Here is a 21,680-nt window from a genome sequence, read left to right on the forward strand (position 1 = left end):
CCCCTCAGATTTCTGAGACTTTGTCTTCAGAGTTGCTACTGAATAAATAGACTGTCCATGTTGTCTTGCTTCTTTGTCTGTCTAGAGAACTAGAATAGGGTCTTTGAGGATGCTCCAGGGTTCCCAAGAAGGCTGCCAGTTACCTGAGGTTTAGGTAATAGCTATGGTTCAGTGCATATCCTGTGCCAGTCACTGTGTCAGGAACTTTACCTGAAGTTCTTTGTTTTCTCTTAAAATGGAAAGATTCATTTTTGGAGATTATAAAGCAGTTATTTTTCTAAAAACCTTTTTCAATTTAAGTCTGAATTTTGTAATAAGGAGTTCACAATCTGAGCCACAGTCAACTCTTGGTTGTGTTTTTGCTGACTGTATAGAGCCTCTCCATCAGCTGCAAAGAATATAATCAACCTGATTTTGGGGGGGGAAAAAAGTTTTCTCTGCCTGTTCCATGAAGGAGCAAGCAGTAACCTACTCAGATAGGGTTACTACCTCAGTAACCCTAACTGCTCATATGGCATTGATACATCAAAGACACACATCTCTAGTATCCATTTATTTCTGTAGCTCTAAACTCTTTCGTTCCAGGTATCTCAAATTTAACATGTCTAGTATGTCCATTGACATACCAATTTGGCAACCATATATGTGATTCATTGGAATTGGTAAATATGAAATTAAGGTGAGCAGCTTAGGAGGTACAGTTCCTTCTAGGTAAGAGGTAGTGATTCACATTATGATAAAATGAAAGAACTGGCATTGGCATCTGGTAGTATAATCAACCAAAAATACCAAAGGGTGCTCCCAACTAGATCGCTTATAAAATACATTTAAAGTACAACATAAGACTCTTAAAAAAAAAGGGAAATTTCCAAGGATAACACATTTTCAATAAAAAAAATAACCAACTAACCAAAGTTCCTTGACTGAAACTAGGATCCATAAGCAGAGATCAAAAATGGGGGAAAAGGGCAGAACTACTCTGGCCATGACCCTCAGAAAACTGACCCTTGACCAAGTCTTAAGGTAAAGGTGCTTAACTTGAGACTTCTGATTAAGCCAGGGGCTAAAATGATCCCAAGGTTTAAGTGCCCTTAACATCGGCAAAGTAAAAAGAAAATTCATGTCTGGATTAAAGCACTTTTGATACAAGTCACCAGAATTGCCATAAATTAAAACAAGTATGAGCTCACACTGAAACATTACTAAATACAAAAGAAACAAGCTACTGTGATGGGAAATTAGAAAATAAACAACAGATTTACTTCTCCCTGGATTTCAGATGATTGAATTATTAAAGTTAGAATGTAAAACAGTTCAGCATATTTAAAGAAATAATGATGGGGCCATGAAAATAAGCTTACAACAGGATATATTAATAATAAAAGTGTTACCCAGTAGATTTTTTAAGAAATAAAAATAGAACTTTTTTTTTTAATAGAACTTTTGGAAATGAAAAATTGAAGTTAAATAATTTGGTATAAAGAGAGAATTAGTGAAATAAAAGAGGCATAAGTAAGGAATTACACAAAATGTTAAAGAGACAAGAAAAAAAAATATAAAGGGAAGTTAGCAATACAAAGAACATGGAAGTTAGCAAAACAGAGAACATGGAAAAGTCTAACACGTCTAATCAGGTAATAAGGTAAATGCGGACAATTTTCCAGAGCTGATAAATGAAATGAATCAATAAACACAAGAGGGACAATATATATCAATCAGGATACAGTGAAAAGAATCTATAATTATGCAAATATACAATGAAGATGCAGAACTCTAAAAATAAAAAGGTCTTAAAAAGCAAGAGAAAAGACAGGTCACTTATAAAGAAGATAACCTACAAACAGACTGAGACCAGACCTCTCAATGACAGCAATGGGTGTAGAAGACAGTAGGGATGCATCTTCAAATGGTAGTGAGAAAATGAGCATTTCTCTTGTATAATATAACAATGGAATTCTCAATAGGTAAAGCAAAATAAAGACACTTTAAGATATGTACAAACTGAAAGCATTCAACAGATCTTCAATAAAGGGACTTGTAGGGGACATAACTCAGGAAAAAAGGAAAATGATCCCAGAAGGAAGGTTTGAAAAGCAAGAAGGAATAGCTTAAAAAAAAAAAATGTGGTTAATATACAGGCAGATAAATACACACAGACATACATGCACATACACAAATGTTTTGCTATTTTTAAGATCAGAAAACACTAATTAGATATGTCATATTAATCAGAAAAAAGTTAAAGTGCCAAGGTCCTTGCTTTTTGAATTGTCGAAGGTAATTGTTTGATTTTGGTAACTGTCACAACAAAATTACAAATAGCAATCATTAAAAGTTTGTATAAATGCTTAACCAGTAATATAGGTAGAGTGGAGTGAAGGGTGAGCAAATTGAAAAAGAAGAAAATTCAAGAAGTATTAAAGAAAAGAACACTGGACCTACACCAGTACACTGGTGAAAACAATGCGTGAGAGACACCGTGGCCAACTGCCAGTATACCCAGTTAAAGTGTGGCCGTGAGAAGTGCCTATCAAGCATGTAATCTCAGAGCTCATGCAACAGGGGAAAGGTAACACAGCAGAGCATAGTCAGGGGTGAACATCTCCAGAAATAGAATGCTGAGTGGCTTCTCTCCCAGTGGGAGTTTTCTAATCCCACCTATCTCACACCACAGATCAGAAAAGAGCTAAGAAACAGATCTGGGGACCCCTGCTCCAACAACTAAGGAGCAGACCCCACCCCTGACAGGGCAGTGAGTCTGTCTGATACATCCATTTATACATCAGTTTGGCAAACATATATATGATTAACTGAAATTGAGAAGTATAAAATTAAAGTGGACAGCGTAGGCAGTACACTTCTTTCTAGGTAAGAGGTAATGATTCACATTCTGAGAAAATGAAATAATTGGCTTTGGCATCTAGTAGCATGACCAACCAAAAATATCAAAAAGTGCTCCCAACTAGACTGCTTATAAATATACAGTAAAATGCAATACAGAGCTCTTTAAAAAAAAAGTTTCCAAGAATACCACACTCTCAATTACAAAAGAACTAACTAACCAAAGTTCCTTGATTGACACTAGAGTAATGCTCCCTGAGCAGACAGCAAAAGAGGGAAAAAAGGCAGAACTAGTCTAAACCATCACCCACAGAAGACTGAGCCTTGAACAAGTCACAAGTTAAAGGTATTTAGCCTGAGACTTCTGATTAAGCCAGGGGCTAAAATGATTGCAGGTTTTAAGTGCCCTTAACATTGACAGAAACAATAAAAAGAAAATTCGTCTTTGGATTAAAACACTTTTGATAGAAGCCATCAGGATTGCCATAAATTAAAACAAGTACAAGTTCACAATGAAACATCACCAAATACAAAAGAAAACAAGCTACTATAATGGAAAATTAGAAGATAAACAGCAGATTAACTTCTTCCCAGATTTCAGATAATTGAATTATTAAAGTTAGAATATAAAATAGGGGGGGCGGTCCTATGATGTCAGAGGAATAGGACAGGGAGACCACTTTCTCCCCCACAAATTCATCAAAAGAACATTTGAACGCTCAGAAAATCCCACAAAACAATTTCTGAACGCTGGCAGAGGACATCAGACACATAGAAAAGCAGCCCATTGTCTTCGAAAGGAGGTAGGAAAAAATATAAAAGATAAAACAAGAGACAAAAGAGGTAGGTATGGAGCTCCGTCCTGGGAAGGGAGTCTTAAAAAAGACAGGTTTCCAAACACCAGGAAACACTCGCACTGCCGAGTCTGCGGCGAGCCTTGGAACCACAGAGGGCAACATAACAGGGAGGAAAAATAAATAATTAAAACCCACAGATTACGTGCCTAACAGTAACTCCTCCAGCGGAGAAGCAGCACAGACGCCTGCACCCGCCACTAGCAAGCAGGAGCTGGGCAGGGAGGTGCGGCTGTATTGCTTAGAGTAAGGACTGGGCCTGAATGCCCCGAGGGCAATCTGAGGGAACTAACTTGGGGTAGCAAACCAAACTGTGGGATAGCTGCCACGTGAAAAGCCCTAACCTAAGACACCGCCAGGCCTGCTGACATAACAAAGGACTGACTAGAGCTACGTGAAAAGCCCTAACCAAAGACAACTTCAGGCCCACTCACAGAACACAGGACTGAGCAGAGCTAGCCAGCTGCAGGCCAGCCCATCCCCCACCCTCCGGTGACAGGCAGGCGAGGGCAGACAGAGCCAGAAGGGGGCAATCGCGGCCCCAGAGAGGCTTCGTTGCTAACCAAGACTTCTTGGGATTCTGGACGGTCAACATCCGCCTGAGAAGGTGCGCCAGTTGTACACCCAGAAAACCTAGCAGGAGGGACGGGGGAGGCAATAAGTCGCAGCGACCATGCTCGCCAAACACCTGGTCACCTGAGCTGCTCAGACCTGGGAAGGGCACAAAACGCAGGCCCAACCGAGTCTGCGCGTCTGAGGACTACCTGAATGCCTGAACCTGAGCGGCGTAGACCCGGGAAGTGCATACAAACCAGGGCTGGCCTCAGACAGTTCCCGGCATAGCAACCTAGAGCCTAAGCAGTGTAGACAGGGAAAGCACACACGCCATGAGTGGGGGCAAACCCAGTGTGGCCGAGACACTGCGAGCACATGCCAGTGTTATTTGTTTGCAGCGTCCCTCCCTCCCCACAGCACGACTGAACAAGTGAGCCTAAAAAAGTGTCCACCACCGCCCCTTTGCGCCAGGGTGGAAATTAGACACCAAAGAGACCAGCAAACAGAAGAAGCTAGAACAGAGGGACCCTCCTAGGAAGTGACAGGTACAATAGATTAAAACCCTATAGATAGTACCGACTACATAGGAAGGGGCCACTAGCCCCTTAAGAAATATAAGCTGGATCAAGGAACTATCCAAAAATGAACTGACCCCACACTGCCCACACCACCACCAGAGAAAGTAAAAATAGTAAAAAATATATCTAGGACTATCATTCTTTAATTTTTTTTAAATTTTTAAAAAATTTAGGTCCTCTATTACTCCTTTAATTTTCATTTTTATAACTATTACTTTGTAAAAAAAAAAAAAAAGAGACCCTTTTTAAAAGCAAACTTCATTTGTATATATATTATAATTTTTGTGACTTTTTTTTTCTCTTTTTCAAAATCCAATCTCTACTCTAGATTTTTAATCTTTGCTTTTTGGTATCTGTTATCAATTTTGTACCTTTAATAACCCAATCTTCAGTACCCATTTTTACTTGGGAGTGAGATTACTGGCTTGATTGCTCTCTCCCACTTTGGACTCTCCTTTTTCTCCACCAGGTTGCCTCTGTCTCCTCCCTCCCCCTTCTCTACCCAACTCTGTGAATCTCTTTGTGTGTTCCGGATGGTGGAGAACACTTAGGGAACTGATTACTGGCTGGATCTGTCTCTCTCCTTTTGACTCCCCTCTTTATCCTCCTGGTCACTTCTGTCTCCTTCCTCCCTCTTCTCTTCTCTGTATACCTCCGTGAACATCTCTGGGCGATCCAGACTGTGGAGTGCACATAAGGAAGTAATTACTGGCTAGCTTGCTCTCGCCTCTTTTGATTCCCCCTCTTCTCCTCCTGGTAACCTCTATCTCCCTCCTCCCTCTTCTCTTCTCTATGTAATTCTGTGAACCTCTCTGGGTGTCCCTCACTGTGGAGAAACTTTTCATCTTTAACCTAGATGTTTTATCAATGGTGCTTACAGATGGAGAAGTCTTGAGGCTACTGTAAAAATAAGACTGAAAGCCAGAAGCAGGAGGCCTAAGTCCAAATCCTGAGAACACCAGAGAACTCCTGACTCCAGGGAACATTAATCGACAGGAGCTCATCAAAAGCCTCCATACCTACACTGAAACCAAGCACCACCCAAGAACCAACAAGTTCCAGAGCAAGACATACCACACAAATTCTCCAGCAACACAGGAACATAGCCCTGAGCTTCAATATACAGGCTGCCCAAAGTCACTCCAAACCCAATGACATCTCATAACTCATTACTGGACACTTCACTGCACTCCAGAGAGAACTCCAGCCCCACCCATCAGAATACCAACACAAGCTTCCCTAGCCAGGAAACCTTGATAAGCCACCCTTAAAATCCCACCCACAGCCAGGAAACTCCACAATAAAGAGAACCCCACAAACTTCAAGAATACAGAAAGGCCACCCCAAACACAGCAATATAAACAAGATGAAGAGACAGAGGAATACCCATCAGGTAAAGGAACAGGATAAATGCCCACCAAACCAAACAAAAGAGGAAGAGATAGGGAATCTACCTGATAAAGAATTCCAAATAATGATAGTGAAAATGATCCAAAATCTTGAAAACAAAATGGAATCACGGATAAACAGCCTGGAGACAAGGATTGAGAAGATTCAAGAAAGGTTTAACAAGGACCTAGAAGAAATAAAAGAGAGTCAATATATAATGAACAATTCAATAAATTATATCAAAAACACTCTGGAGGGAACAAACAGTAGAAATATGGAGGCAGAAGATAGGATTAGTGAGGTAGAAGATAGAATGGTAGAAATAAATGAATCAGAGGGAAAAAAAACGAATTAAAAGAAATGAGGACAATATCAGAGACCTCTGGTACAATGTTAAACACCCCAATGTTCGAATCATAGGAGTCCCAGAAGAAGAAGACAAAAAGAAAGACCATGAGAAAATACTTGAGGAGATAACAGTTGAAAACTTTCCTAAAATGGGGAAGGAAATTATCACTCAAGTCCAAGAAACCCAGAGAGTCCCAACAGGATAAACCCAAGGTGAAACACCCCAAGACACATATTAATCAAATTAACAAAGACCAAACACAAAGAATAAATATTAAAAGCAGCAAGGGAAAAACAACAAATAACACACAAGGGGATTCCCATAAGGGTAACAGCTGATCTTTCAATAGAAACTCTTCAGGCCAGGAGGGAATGGCAGGACATACTTAAAGTGATGAAAGAAAATAACCTACAGCCCAGATTACTGTACCCAACAATGATCTCATTTAAATATGAAGGAGAAATCAAAAGCTTTACAACAAGCAAAGCTAAGTGAATTCAACACCACCAAACCAGCTCTCCAACAAATGCTAAAGGGTCTTCTCTAGACAGGAAACACACAAAGGATGTATAAACTCAAACCCAAAACAATAAAGTAAATGGCAACGGGATCATACTTATAAATAATTACCTTAAACGTAAATGGGTTGAATGCCCCAACCAAAAGACAAAGACTGGCTGAATGGATACAAAAACAAGACCCCTATATACGTTGTCTACAAGAGACCCACATCAAAACAGGGGACACATACAGACTGAAAGTGAAGGGCTAGAAAAAGATATTCCATGCAAATAGGGACCAAAAGAAAGCAGGAGTAGCAATACTCATATCAGATAAAATAGACTTTAAAACAAAGGCTGTGAAAAGAGACAAAGGACACTACATAATGATCAAAGGATCAATCCAAGAAGAAGATACAACAATTATATATGCACCCAACATAGGACCACCGCAATATATAAGACAAATGCTAAGAAGTATGAAAGGGGAAATTAGCAATAACACAATAATAGTGGGAGACTTTAATACCCCACTCACACCTATGGATAGATCAACTAAACAGAAAATGAACAAGGAAACACAAACTTTAAATGATACAATAGACCCATCCCACTCCAGTACTTTTGCCTAGAAAATCCCATGGACAGAGGAGCCAGGTAGGCTGCAGACCACGGGGTCCCTAGAGTCGGAAGCGACTGAGCGACTTCACTTTCACTTTTCACTTTCATGCATTAGAGAAGGAAATGGCAACCCACTCCAGTGTTATTGCCTGGAGAATCCCAGGGACGGGGAAGCCTGATGGGCTGCTGTCTATGGGGTCACATAGAGTCAGACACAACTGAAGCGACTTAGCAGCAGCAGCAGTAGCAGGGTTAGAAGGAAAGAAATCTTTAAAATTAGGGCAGAAATAAATGCAAAATGAATAAAAAATACCATAGCAAAAATCAAAAAAGCCAAAAGCTGGTTCTTTGAGAGGATAAATAAAATTGAGAAACCATTAGCCAAACTCATCAAGAGACAATAGGAGAAAAATCAAATCAATAAAATTAGAAATGAAAATGGAGAGATCACAACAGACAACACAGAAATACAAAGGATCATAAGAGACTACTATCAGCAATTATATGCCAATAAAATGGACAACATGGAAGAAATGGACAAATCCTTAGAAAAGTACAACTTTCCAAAACTGGACCAGGAAGAAATAGAAAATCTTACAGACCCATCACAAGCATGGAAATTGAAACTGTAATCAGAAATCTTTCAGCAAACAAAAGCCCAGGTCAAGACGGCTTCACAGCTGAATTCTACCAAAATTTAGAAAAGAGCTGACACCTATCCTACTCAAACTCTTCCAGAAAATTGCAGAGGAAGGTAAACTTCCAAACTCATTCTACCAGGCCACCATCACCCTAATACCAAAACCTGGCAAAGATGCCACAAAAAAAGAAACCTACAGGCCAATATCACTGATGAACATAGATGCAAAAATCCTTAACAAAATTCTAGCAATCAGAATCCAACAACACATTAAAACGATCATACACCATGACTAAGTGGGCTTTATTCTAGGGATGCAAGGATTCTTCAATATCCGCAAATCAATCAATATAATACACCACATTAACAAATTGAAAAATAAAAGCCATATGATTATCTCAATAGATGCAGAGAAAGCCTCTGACAAAATTAAACATCCATTTATGATAAAAACTCTCCAGAAAGCAGGAATAGAAGGAACATACGAACATACCTCAACATAATAAAAGCTATATATGACAAACCCACAGAAAACATTATCCTCAATGGTGAAAAATTGAAAGCATTTCCCCTAAAGTCAGGAACAAGACAAGGGTGCCCACTCTCACCAGTACTATTCAACATAGTTTTGGAAGTTTGGGCCACAGCAATCAGAGCAGAAAAAGAAATAAAAGGAATCCAAATTGGAAGAGAAGAAGTAAAACTCTCACTGCAGATGACATGATTCTCTACATAGAAAACCCTAATGACTCCACAAGAAAATTACTAGAGTTAATCAATGAATATAGTAAAGTTGCAGGATATAAAATCAACACACAGAAATCCCTTGCATTCCTATACACTAATAATGAGAAAATAGAGAAATTAAGGAAACAATTCCATTCACCATTGCAATGGAAAGAATAAAATACTTAGGAATAAATCTACCTAAAGAAACAAAAGACCTATATATAGAAAACTATAAAACACTGGTGAAAGAAGTCAAAGAGGACACTAACAGATGGAGAAATATACTGTGTTCATGGATCGGAAGAATCAATATAGTGAAAATGAGTATACTACCCAAAGCAATCTATAGATTCACTGCAATCCCTATCAAGCTACCAACGGTATTTTTCACAGAGCTAGAACAAATAATCTCACAATTTGTATGGAAATACAAAAAACCTCGAATAGCCAAAGCAATCTTGAGAAAGAAGAATGGAACTGGAGGAATCAACCTGCCTGACTTCAGGCTCTACTACAAAGCCACAGTCATCAAGACAGTATGGTACTGGCACAAAGACAGAAATATAGATCAATGGAACAAAATAGAAAGCCCAGAGATAAATCCACACACCTATTGACACCTGATCTTTGACAAAGGAGGCAAGAATATACAATGGAGAAAAGTCAATCTCTTTAACAAGTGGTGCTGGGAAAACTGGTCAACCACTTGTAAAAGAATGAAACTACAACACTAACACCATACACTAAAATAAACTCAAAATAGATTAAAGATCTAAACGTAAGACCAGAAACTATAAAACTCCTAGAGGAGAACATAGGCAAAACACTCTCCGACATACATCACAGTAGGATCCTCTATGACCCACCTCCCAGAATATTGGAAATAAAAGCAAAAATAAACAAATGGGACCTAATTAAAATTAAAAGCTTCTGCACAACAGAGGAAACTATAAGCAAGGTGAAAAGACAGCCTTCAGAATGGGAGAAAATAATAGCAAATGAAGCAACTGACACACAACTAATCTCAAAAATATACAAGCAACTCCTGCAGCTCAATTCCAGAAAAATAAACGACCCAATCAAAAAATGGGCCAAAGATCTAAACAGACATTTCTCCAAAGAAGACATACAGATGGCTAACAAACACATGAAAAGATGCTCAACATCACTCATTATCAGAGAAATGCAAATCAAAACCACAATGACGTACCATTTCACGCCAGTCAGAATGGCTACTATCCAAAAGTCTACAAGCAATAAATGCTGGAGAGGGTGTGGAGAAAAGGGAACCCTCTTACACTGTTGGTGGGAATGCAAACTAGTTCAGCCACTATGGAGAACAGTGTGCAGAGTCCTTAAAAAACTGGAAATAGAACTTCCATACGACCCAGCAATCCTACTGCTGGGCATACACACCAAGGAAACCAGAAATGAAAAAGACACATGTTCCCCAATGTTCATCGCAGCACTGTTTATAATAGCCAGGACATGGAAGCAACCTAGATGTCCATCAGCAGATGAATGGATAAGAATGCTGTGGTACATATACACAATGGAGTATTACTCAGCCATTAAAAAGAATACATTTGAATCAGTTCTAATGAGGTGGATGAAACTGGAGCCTATTATACAGAGTGAAGTAAGCCAGAAAGAAAAACAATACAGTATACTAACGCATAGATATGGAATTTAGAAAGATGGTAACAATAACCCTGTATGCGAGACAGCAAAAGAGACACAGATGTATAGCACAGTCTTATGGATTCTGTGGGAGAGGGCGAGGGTGGGATGATTTGGGAGAATGGCATTGAAGCATGTATAATATCATGTATGAAATGAATCACCAGTCCAGGTTTGATGCACAATACAGGATGCTCAGGGCTGGTGCACTGGGATGACCCAGAGGGATGGTATGGGGAGGGAGGTGGGAGGGAGTGCAGGATGGGGAACACGTGTACTCCTGTGGTGGATTCATGTTGATGTATGGCAAATCCAATACAATACTGTAAAGTAATTAGCCTCCAATTAAAATAAATAAGTTTATATTTTTAAAAAAATATATAAAATAAATCAGCATAAGATATTTAAAAAATGATAGAACAATGAAAAGAAGCATACAACAGGATATATTAATAATAAAAAATTATCAGGTAGACATTTGAAGAAATAAATAGAACTTCTGGAAATGAAAAACTGAAGTTAAATATTTCAGCACAAAGAGAGAACTAATGAAGTAAAAGAGGCATAGATAAGGAATTACATCAAATGATACACAGAGAGACGAGAGAGAAAAATATAAAGTAAGTTTAGCAATGCAGAGAACATGGAAAAATCTAGCATGTCTAATCAGGTAATTAAAGGCAGAGAATATTCCAGAGCTGATAAATGATATGAATCAATAAACACAAGAGGGACAATATATACCAAGCTGGATACATTGAAAAGAATGTATAATTATGCACATCTATAGCAGAGATGCAGAACTCCAAAAATAAAAAGATCTTCAAAAGCCAGAGAGAAGAGAGATCACTACAAACGCGATAACCTACAAACAGACTGACACCAGACTCCCAATGGAGGCAATGGACATAGAAGACAGTAGGGCCAGGTAATAAAGAGAGAGAGGCCTTAACAACATAGTTACACAGCTGGATTTATTCAATACACAGAACTCGTTACTCATTAATTAGTAAATACACACATCTTTCTCAAAATACATGGAATCCTTACAAAATTAGTAAGTAAAAAAACATGTCTCAGTACATTGTAAGGAATACTATATATAAAGAATTATTAGCAATGTGGTTTTTGATAAAAAGATAAGTGATAAATTTCATATACATTTAAGAATTAAAGTCATTAATCAAAGAAAAATTATAAATTTAAGAATACTTAGAAATAAAAAGTTGAGCAAACGAGACAATTCAAGAGAAATCTGTAGCCTTAAGTGCTTATATTAGGTAAAGAAGAAAGGGTAACGATTGATGAGATAAATATACCATTTAATAATTTAGATAAAACAGAATAAAGGCAATAGAAAGGGGGAAAATGCAAGCAGTGTCAGATTTTATATTGCTGGGTTCCCAAATCACTACAGACAGTGACTGCAGCCATGTCCTCCCTGGAAGAAAAGCTACGACAAATCTAGACAGTGTATTTAAAAGCAGAGAAATTAAAAAACAAAGCACAGACATCACTTTGCTGACAAAGCTCTGTATAGTCAAAGCTATGGTTTTTCCATTATTCATGTATAGATGTGAGAGTTGGAACATAAAGAAGGTAGAGCACGGAAGAATTGATGCTTACCAATTGTGGTGCTAGAGAAGATTCTTGTAGTCCTGCTGCTGCTGCTAAGTTACTTCAGCCATGTCTGACTCTGTGTGACCCCATAGACGGCAGCCCACCAGGCTCCACAGTCCCTGGGATTCTCCAGGCAAGAACACTGGAGTGGGTTGCCATTTCCTTCTCCAGTGCATGAAAGTGAAAAGTGAAAGTGAGGTCGCTCAGTCGTGTCTGACTCAGCGACCCCATGGACTGCACCTACCAGGCTCCTCCATCCATGGGATTTTCCAGGCAAGAGTACTGGAGTGGGGTGCCGTTGCCTTCTCCGAATTATATACTAGTTTATAAGAAATCTACTGTATAGACACAGTGTGACAGTAAATGGATGGAAAACAATGCTAGAATGATTTAAATTACTAGGTAAAATAGACTTCAAAACAAAAACAAGGAAGCATAACAGGAAGACATAACAGTCATAAATGGGCTTTATGGTTGTCCAGTGGTTAAGAGTAAGCCTTGCAATGCAGGGTACTGGTTTGAACCAGAATGAACACTGGTTCAATCATTGGCCCGGGAAAATCTCACATGCTGCAGAGCCACCAAGCCTTGGCCCCACAACAACTATGCCTGTGCACCACAATTACTGAAGTCTGTGTACTCTGGAAGAGCCCAGGCTCTGAAACAAGAGAAGCCACCAACAATGAGAAACCCCATATACTGCAAGTATAGAGTAGCCCCCACTCACCGCAACTAGAGAAAGCCCTCATGTAGCAATGAAGAACCAGCAGAGCCAAATATAACTGAAAAAAAAAAAAGCTATAATATAAAAAATGATAATTGTCTCTAGGGTAAATTGCAGTTGCTTCCCACCTCTCTGGAGATTCCAAGATCAGCAGGTAGGTCTGACCCAGGCTCCTAGCAGATTATTGTTTCTGTCATGAATCCTGGAGCATGTGAGATTTGTGTGTGCCATTTAAGAGTGATGTCACTCTTTTGCTTGAAATATATTTTTCCATCCTTTCACTCCCAACCTATTTGTGTCTTTGAGTCTAAAGTGAGACTTCTAGACGACATATAGTTGGGTTGTTGTTTTTTCCTACTCTTTAAAAAAATCTCTGTAATTGGTGGGATTAATGTATTTTCATTTAGAGTAATTACTGATAAGGAAGTTTAGTTCTGTCATTTTATTGTATTCTACATCTATCTTTTTGTTCCATAATTCCTGCAATACTGCCTTCTTTTCCATATGATTGATTTTGTCTAGTGTACCATTTTGATCCTTCTTTTTCCTCTTTTGCATTTATTTTAGTTATTTCATTAGTGGTTACTCTAAGGATTATAATATCTTAATTTTATAACAATATAAATGATACCAACTTAACTTTATAGCATACAATACTTTGCTTCTAAATATAGCTCTATCCTCTCCTTTTTTTTATTGTTGGAAAATATCTTTAAATATTGTGTGCCCATTAATGGATTTACAATTTTTGTTGTATGCATTGTTTTTAAAATCAAATGGGGGAAAAAGAAGAGTTACAAACCAAAAATATAATAATACTGGATTTTTTATTTACCTCCATAGTTATCTTTCCTTGTATTATTTTTTCCAACAGCTTTGAATTACTGTCCTTTCATTTCAGCCTGATAAGACTCTCTTCAGTATTTCTATAAGGAAGGTCAACTAGCAGTGAACTTCCTCAGTTTTTATCTGGGAATATCTTACTTTTCCTTCATTTTTAAAGGATTGTTTTGCCAGGTGTAGACTTCTTGGTTGACTCTTTTCTTTAGATCTTTAAATGTTATCCTGCTACCTTCTGTCTTCCATGGTTTCTAATGAAACGTCAGCTGTTAATCTTATTGAAGAGCTCTTCTACAATAGCAATTGCTTTTTGCTTTCTGCTTTTAAGGTTCTCTGTCTTTATTTTTTGAAATTTTGATTTTGTGTGTTTTGATGTGAATCTCTTTGAGTTGATTCTACTTGAATTTCATCGTGTTTTTTGGATATGTAGATTTCTGCCTTTAGTCAAAATTTTCTTTCCTTCTAAGACTCCCATAATGGATACTCTTGATAGCAACCCACCTGCCCCTCAGATTCTGTTCACTTTTTTCATTCTTTTTCCTCTCTGCTCCTCTGATTTGATAATTTAATTGTCATATTCTCTGATTCTGTCTTTTGCCTGCCCAAATCTGCTGTTCAGCCTATCTAGAGGATTTTTCATTTTAGCTATTATACCTTTTAAGCTCCAACTTTTCTATTTGGTTTCTTTTAATTATTTCAATCTCTGTTGATATTCTCTATCTGGCAGACATTATTCTTCTGATTTCCTTGACATCACTGTCTATCATTTCTGTTAGTTCTCTAAGCTTATGTAAGACAGCTAACTTTTTTTAATTTAATTTTTAAACTTTACAGTATTGTGTTAGTTTTGCCAAATATCAAAATGAATCCACCACAGGTATGCCACAAGTATACATGTGTTCCCCATCCTGAACCCTCCTCCCTCCTCCCTCCCCATACCATCCCTCTGGGTCGTCCCATACCAGCCCCAAGCATCCAGTATTGTGCATCGAACCTGGACTGGCGACTCGTTTCATACATGATATTATACATGCTTCAATGCCATTCTCCCAAATCTTCCCACCCTCTCCCTCTCCCACAGAGTCCATAAGACTGTTCTATACATCAGTGTCTCTTTTGCTGTCTCGTACACAGGGTTATTGTTTCCATCTTTCTAAATTCCATATATATGCGTTAGTATACTGTATTGGTGTTTTTCTTTCTGGCTTACTTCACTCTGCATAGTAGGCTCCAGTTTCATCCATCTCATTAGAACTGATTCAAATGTATTCTTTTTAATGGCTGAGTAATACTCCATTGTGTATATGTACCACAGCTTTCTTATCCATTCATCTGCTGATGGACATCTAGGTTGCTTCCATGTCCTGGCTATTATAAACAGTGCTGCGATGAACATTGGGGTACACGTTAAGACAGCTAACTTAAACTCTTATTCTAGTAAGCCCAATGTTTGTGCTTCCCCATGCTATTTTCCCCTGGTGCATGGGCCACACTTTCCTGCTTTTTTTATATGCCTTTTATTTTTTGTTGGAAATAATATGTTTTGAATATAATACAGTGATAACTTTGGAAATACAATTATTCCAGGTTTTACTGTTGCTGCTTTTGAGGGAAGTCATCCACTTGTCTAGTGATATTCTCAAAGCATATATTTATTGTCATATGTGATCACTGAAATCTGTTTCATTACCTCAGCAATCAGCCAAATATTTTTAACATTCTGACAGAATGATGTGACAGATTCTTTTAAAAAAATTCTGAAGCAACAAAGAAGCAATCCTCTCAGTCTTTGTAGATTGGAACTGAGCTAAGGCACACTTTCACTACTTAGCCAGCATACCTATGTACAGTTCAACCTCAGAAGTCCATTCGTGCTTGGGCAGAGCCCAAAACTGCTCCAGAGTTTTAACTCTGGGGTTCTCTCAGGTTTTTTATGAGCAAGCATCCAGATCTGGGCATACGTGTTGAACCCCTGATTTCCTGGCATATGAGGTAGTCCTTTAAGGACTTTATTCCCCTTATATTTAAAATGGAAAACTAAAAAGGACCCACCGTATAGCACAGGGGACTCTGCTCAGTGTTGTACGGCAGCATGGATGAAGAGAGTCTGCGGCAGACTGGATATGTGTATGTGTATGGCTGCGTCCCTCTGCTATGCACCTGAAACTGTCACAACGCTGTAGATTGGCTATACTCCAGTATAAAATAAAAGGTTACATTACCAAAGAGAACTTAATTCCTCCCCACATCTTACTCTTAGCTTTCTCTTTCTCAGGTCTTTCTGTCTATCCACTGCTTTCCCCACTCTTCATCCTTTGCCTAAGAGACAGCTATGCATATTATGTCTTGAAATGCCTTTGACGTACACAAATGACTTCACCAAACATGTTGTTCCAGCCTGAAGGAGGTGAAATAAAACCAAGTGTCTACAGTGGCCCCTCTGGAAGTGACAAGACCAAATTCATGACCAGTTTTTGAGATAAAAGTCCATTGTTGACCTCTGGCAGCTAGCTGACACCAGAAATGGTGACCACTGTCCCCATGGCCACTGTCATACTGGGGAATGGGGGATGGCAGACAGGTAAACAAAAATGCAGCAATGTTTCCTTACCGAGTTAGCGGTCTCTGTCCTTATTAAGCATGTCCCTGATTACTGCAAGGTTAAAAAAATATGATTCTAGAGTTTTTTAAAAGTTAATTTTGTCAGTTTTTGCTTGCTTAGTGTTTGCTTCATTGGAAGGACTGATTCCTGGAGCTCTACTCTGATGTTTTCATGGTGTCTCTCCCACTTCTATTTATAGGACCCAATGTGGCATTCATGAGAATATCATTCTGAGATCTCCTACTGAAGGGAATGTAACTGACAGCCCCAGCTGTTCGATTTCGAAATCTGTTGTTGTGTTTTTGTGTTAATGCTACACTTTCCACAAGCTGGTCTGTGGCAATAAATGAGGGCACTCAGGGATACTAAGGCAGTTCTATTTCTGACTGACAACAGACTGTTTGAGTGGGCAGTATTGGCTTGAGGACTCCTGATAGATGAACCAAACCTTTCTTTGAATTGTTCTGTGGTGTGCTGGAATGGTGGTGGAGACTGTGGATGGGCAGTGGTTAGTAAGTAGACAGTAACACAGGTTGACTACTACTAAGTTTATTAATGTCCTAAGGAAGAATAATCAGAGACTGAGTGCTCTTCATAGTTAATGGCTAAGTGTGACAGCCAGAAAACCACTCTGGTAGCTTATTTGTTGTTGTTATTGTTCAGTCACTAAGTTGTGTCCAACTCTTTCTGACCCCACGAATGGCAGCATGCCAGGCTTCTCTGTACTTCACTATCTCCTGGAGTTTGTTCAAATTCACATCCATTGAGTCGGTGATGCTATGTAACCATTTCATCCTCTGCTACACTGTTCTCCTTTTGCCTTCAATCTTTTGCAGCATCAGAATCTATTCCAATGATTGACTCTTTGCATCAGGTGGGCAAAGTATTAGAGCTTCAGCTTCAGTATCAGTCCTTTCAATGAATATTCAGGGTTAATTTCCTTTAGGATTGATTGATTTGATCTCCTTGCTGTCCAAAGGATTCTCAAGAGTCTTCTCCAGCACCACAGTTGGAAATCATAAATTCGTTGGTGGTCAGCCTTCTTTATGGTCCAACTCTCACATCCATACATGACTACTGGAAAAACCACTGCTTTGACTATACAGACCTTTGTCAGCAAAGGAATGTCTCTGCTTTTTAATATGCTGTCTAGGTTTGTCATAGCTTTTCCTCCAAGGAGTAAGCGTCAAGAGGGTCTTTAGTTCCCCTTCACTCTCTGCCATTAGAGAGGTTTCATCTGCATATCTGAGGTGGTTATTTTTCCCAGCAATCTTGATTCCAGCTTGTGATTCATCCAGCCCAGCATTTCACATGAGGTAGTCTGCATATAAATTAAATGAACAGGGTAAAATACAGCTTTCCGAAACTCCCTTCCCAATTCTGAACCAGTCCATTGTTCCATGTAAGGTTCTAACCGTTGCTTTTTGACTGCATACAGGTTCCTCAGGAGACAGGTAAGGTGGTCTAGTATTCCCATCGCTTCAAGAATTTTCCACAATTTGTTGTGTTCCACACAAAGGCTTTAGTGTAGTCAACGGAGCTGAAGTAGATGTTTTTTCTGAAATTCCCTTGCTTTCTCCATGCTCCAACGAATGTTGGCAATTTGAACTCTGGTTCCTCTGCCTTTTCTAAACCTAGGTTGTACATCTGGAAGTTCTTGGTTCATATACTGCTGAAGCCTAGCTTGAAGGATATTGAGCATAACCTTACTAGCATGTGAAGTAAGTGCAACTATACAATAGTTTGAACATTCTTTGGCATTTCCCTTCCTTGGGACTGGAATGAAACCTGATCTTTTCCTGTTTTGTGGCCACTGCTGACTTTTCCAAATTTGCTGACATACTGCATGCAGCATTTTGACAGCATCATCTTTTAGGATTTGAAATAGCTTAGGTGAAATTCCATCACCTCCAGTAGCTTTGTTTGCAATAATGCTTCCTAAGGCACACTTGACTTTACACTCCAAGATGTCTGGCTCTAGGTGAGTGACCACACCCCTATGGTTATTTGGGTCATTAAGATTTTTTCTCTCTATAGTTCTTCTGTGTATTTTGTACCATCCCTTCTTAATCACTTCTGCTGCTGGTAGGTCCTTGCCATTTCTGTCCTTTATCATGCCCCTTATTGCATGAAATGTTCCCTTTATATCTACAGTTTTCTTGAGGAGATATCTAGTCCTTCCCATTCTGTTGTGTTCCTCTGCTTACTTGCATTGCTCATTTAAGATAGCCTTCTTATTTCTCCTTGCTAGTCTGTGTAACTCTGCATTCAGATGGGTATATCTTTCCCTTTCTCTCTTGCTTTTTCTTCTCTTCTTTCCTCAACTATTCAAAAAGCCTAGTCAGACAACCACTTTGCCTTCTTGCATTTCTTTTCCTTTGGGATGGTTTTGACCACCACCTCCTATACAATGTTATGAACCCCCATCCATAGTTCTTCAGAAACTCTGTCCACCAGAAAATCCCTTGAATCTCTTCATCACCTCCACTGTATAAAGTGATTTGATTTAGATCATTCCTGAATGCTCCAGTGATTTCCCATACTTTCTTCAACTTAAGTCTGAATTTTGTAATAAGGAGTTAATGATCTGAGCCAGAGTCAGCAGGTCTTGTTTTTGCTGACTGTATAGAGCTTCTCCATCTTGGCTGCAAAGAATATAATCTCTCTGATTTCAGTATTGACCATTTGGTGATGTCTATGTGTAGAGTCGTCTTGTGATGTTGGAAAAGGATGTTTGCTATAACCGGTGTGTTCTATTGACAGAACTCTGTTAGCCTTTGCCTTGCTTCATTTTGTACTCTAAGTCCTGTTTCTCCAGGTATCTCTCGACTTCCGACTTTTGCATTCCAATCCCCTATGATGAAAAGGACATCTTTTGTTGTTGTTCTAGAAGGTCTTCTAGGTCTTCATAGAAACAATCAACTTTGGCTTCTTCAGCATCAGTGGTTGGTGCATAGACTTGAAATACTGTGATACTGAATGGTTTGCCTTGCAAATGAACCAAGATCACTCTATCGCTTTGAATGTTGCATCCAAGTACTGTATTTTGACTCTTTTTTATTTATTTATTTTTTACTATGAGGGCTACTCCATTTCTTCTAAGCGGCTCTTGCCCACAGTAGATATTAATACTCATCTGAATTAAGGTCTCCCATTTCTGTCCATTTTAGTTCAGATCAGATCAGATCAGATCAGTCGCTCAGTCCTGTCCGACTCTTTGTGACCCCATGAATTGCAGCACACCAGGCCTCCCTGTCCATCACCAACTCCCAGAGTTCACACAGACTCATGTCCGTCGAGTCAGTGATGCCATCAAGCCATCTCATCCTCTGTCGTCCCCTTCTCCTCCTGCCCCCAATCCCTCCCAGCATCAGAGTCTTTTCCAATGAGTCAACTCTTTGCATGAAGTGGCCAAAATACTGGAGTTTCAGCATTGGCATCATTCCTTCCAAAGAAATCCCAGGGCTGATCTCCTTTAGAATGGACTGGTTGGATCTCCCTGCAGTCCAAGGGACTCTCAAGAGTCTTCTCCAACACCACACTTCAAAAGCATCAATTCTTTGGCACTCAGCCTTCTTCACAGTCCAACTCTCACATGCATACATGACCACAGGAAAAACCATAGCCTTGACTAGACAAACCTTTGTTGGCAAAGTAATGTCTCTGCATTTGAATATGCTATCTAGGTTGGTCATAACTTTCCTTCCAAGGAGTAAGCATCTTTTAATTTCATGGCTGCAGTCATCATCTGTAGTGATTTTGGAGCCCAGAAAAATAAAGTCTGATACTATTTCCACTGTTTCCCCATCTATTTCCCATGAAGTGGTGGGACCGGATGCCATGATCTTCATTTTCTGAATGTTGAGCTTAAAGCCAACTTTTTCACTCTCCACTTTCACTTTCATCAAGAGGCGTTTTAGTTCCTCTTCACTTTCTGCCATAAGGGTGGTGTCATCTGCATATCTGAGGTTACTGATATTTCTCCCGGCAATCTTGATTCCAGCTTGTGTTTCTTCCAGTCCAGAGTTTCTCATGATGTACTCTGCATAGAAGTTAAATAAACAGGGTGACAACATACAGCCTTGACGAACTCCTTTTCCTATTTGGAACCAGTCTGTTGTTCCATGTCCAGTTCTAACTGTTGCTTCCTGACCTGCATACAAATTTCTCAAGAGGCAGATCAGGTGTTCTGGTATTTCCATCTCTTTCAGAATTTTCCACAGTTTATTGTGATGCACACATCAAAGGCTTTGGCATAGTCAATAAAGCAGAAATAGATGTTTTTCTGGAACTCTCTTGCTTTTTCCATGATCCAGCGGATGTTGGCAATTTGATCTCTGGTTCCTCTGCCTTTTCTAAAACCAGCTTGAACATCAGGAAGTTCATGGTTCACATATTGCTGAAGCCTGGCTTGGAGAATTTTGAGCATTACTTTACTAGTGTGTGAGATGAGTGCAATTGTGCGGTAGTTTGAGCATTCTTTGACATTGCCTTTCTTTGGGATTAGAATGCAAACTGACCTGTTCCAGTCCTGTGGCCACTGCTGAGTTTTCCAAATTTGCTGGCATATTGAGTGCTGCACTTTCACAGCATCATCTTTTAGGATTTGGAATAGCTCAACTGGAATTCCATCACCTCCACTAGCTTTGTTCGTAGTGATGATTTCTAAGGCCCACTTGACTTCACATTCCAGGATGTCTGGCTGTAGGTCAGTGATCAAACCATCGTGATTATCTGGGTTGTGAAGATCTTTTTTGTACAGTTCTGTGTATTCTTGCCACCTCTTCTTAATATCTTCTGCTTCTGTTGTTGTTCGCTCCTGCCACCTCCTGTTTGACCACATCCAATTTATCCTGATTCTTGGAACTAACATTATAGCATTGAACTTTACTTCCACCACCAGACACATCCACAGCTGACCATTATTTCCACTTTGGCCCAGCTGCTTCATTCTTTTTGGACCTAGAGGTAATTGCCCTCTGCTCTTCCCCAGTAGCATACTGGACATCTACCGATCTTGGGGGCTCATCTTTGCTGTTATATTGTTTTGCCCCTTCATTCTGTTCATGGGGTTCTTGTGGCAAGAAAACTGCAGTAGGTTGCCATTTCCTCCCCTAGTGTACCACATTTTGTCAGAACTCTTCATTATGACCCATTT

General features: G+C 39.3%; 1 protein-coding gene across 5 annotated transcripts in view; it reads right to left on the reverse strand.

The window, feature by feature from the left end:
• WDPCP (WD repeat containing planar cell polarity effector) overlaps window positions 1-21,680 on the reverse strand; it is a 304,438-nt gene that overhangs the window by 65,094 nt on the left and 217,664 nt on the right. The window lies entirely within an intron of this gene.

The sequence above is a fragment of the Bos taurus genome, chromosome 11, assembly GCF_002263795.3.
Source record: "Bos taurus isolate L1 Dominette 01449 registration number 42190680 breed Hereford chromosome 11, ARS-UCD2.0, whole genome shotgun sequence".
NCBI lineage: Eukaryota > Metazoa > Chordata > Mammalia > Artiodactyla > Bovidae > Bos > Bos taurus.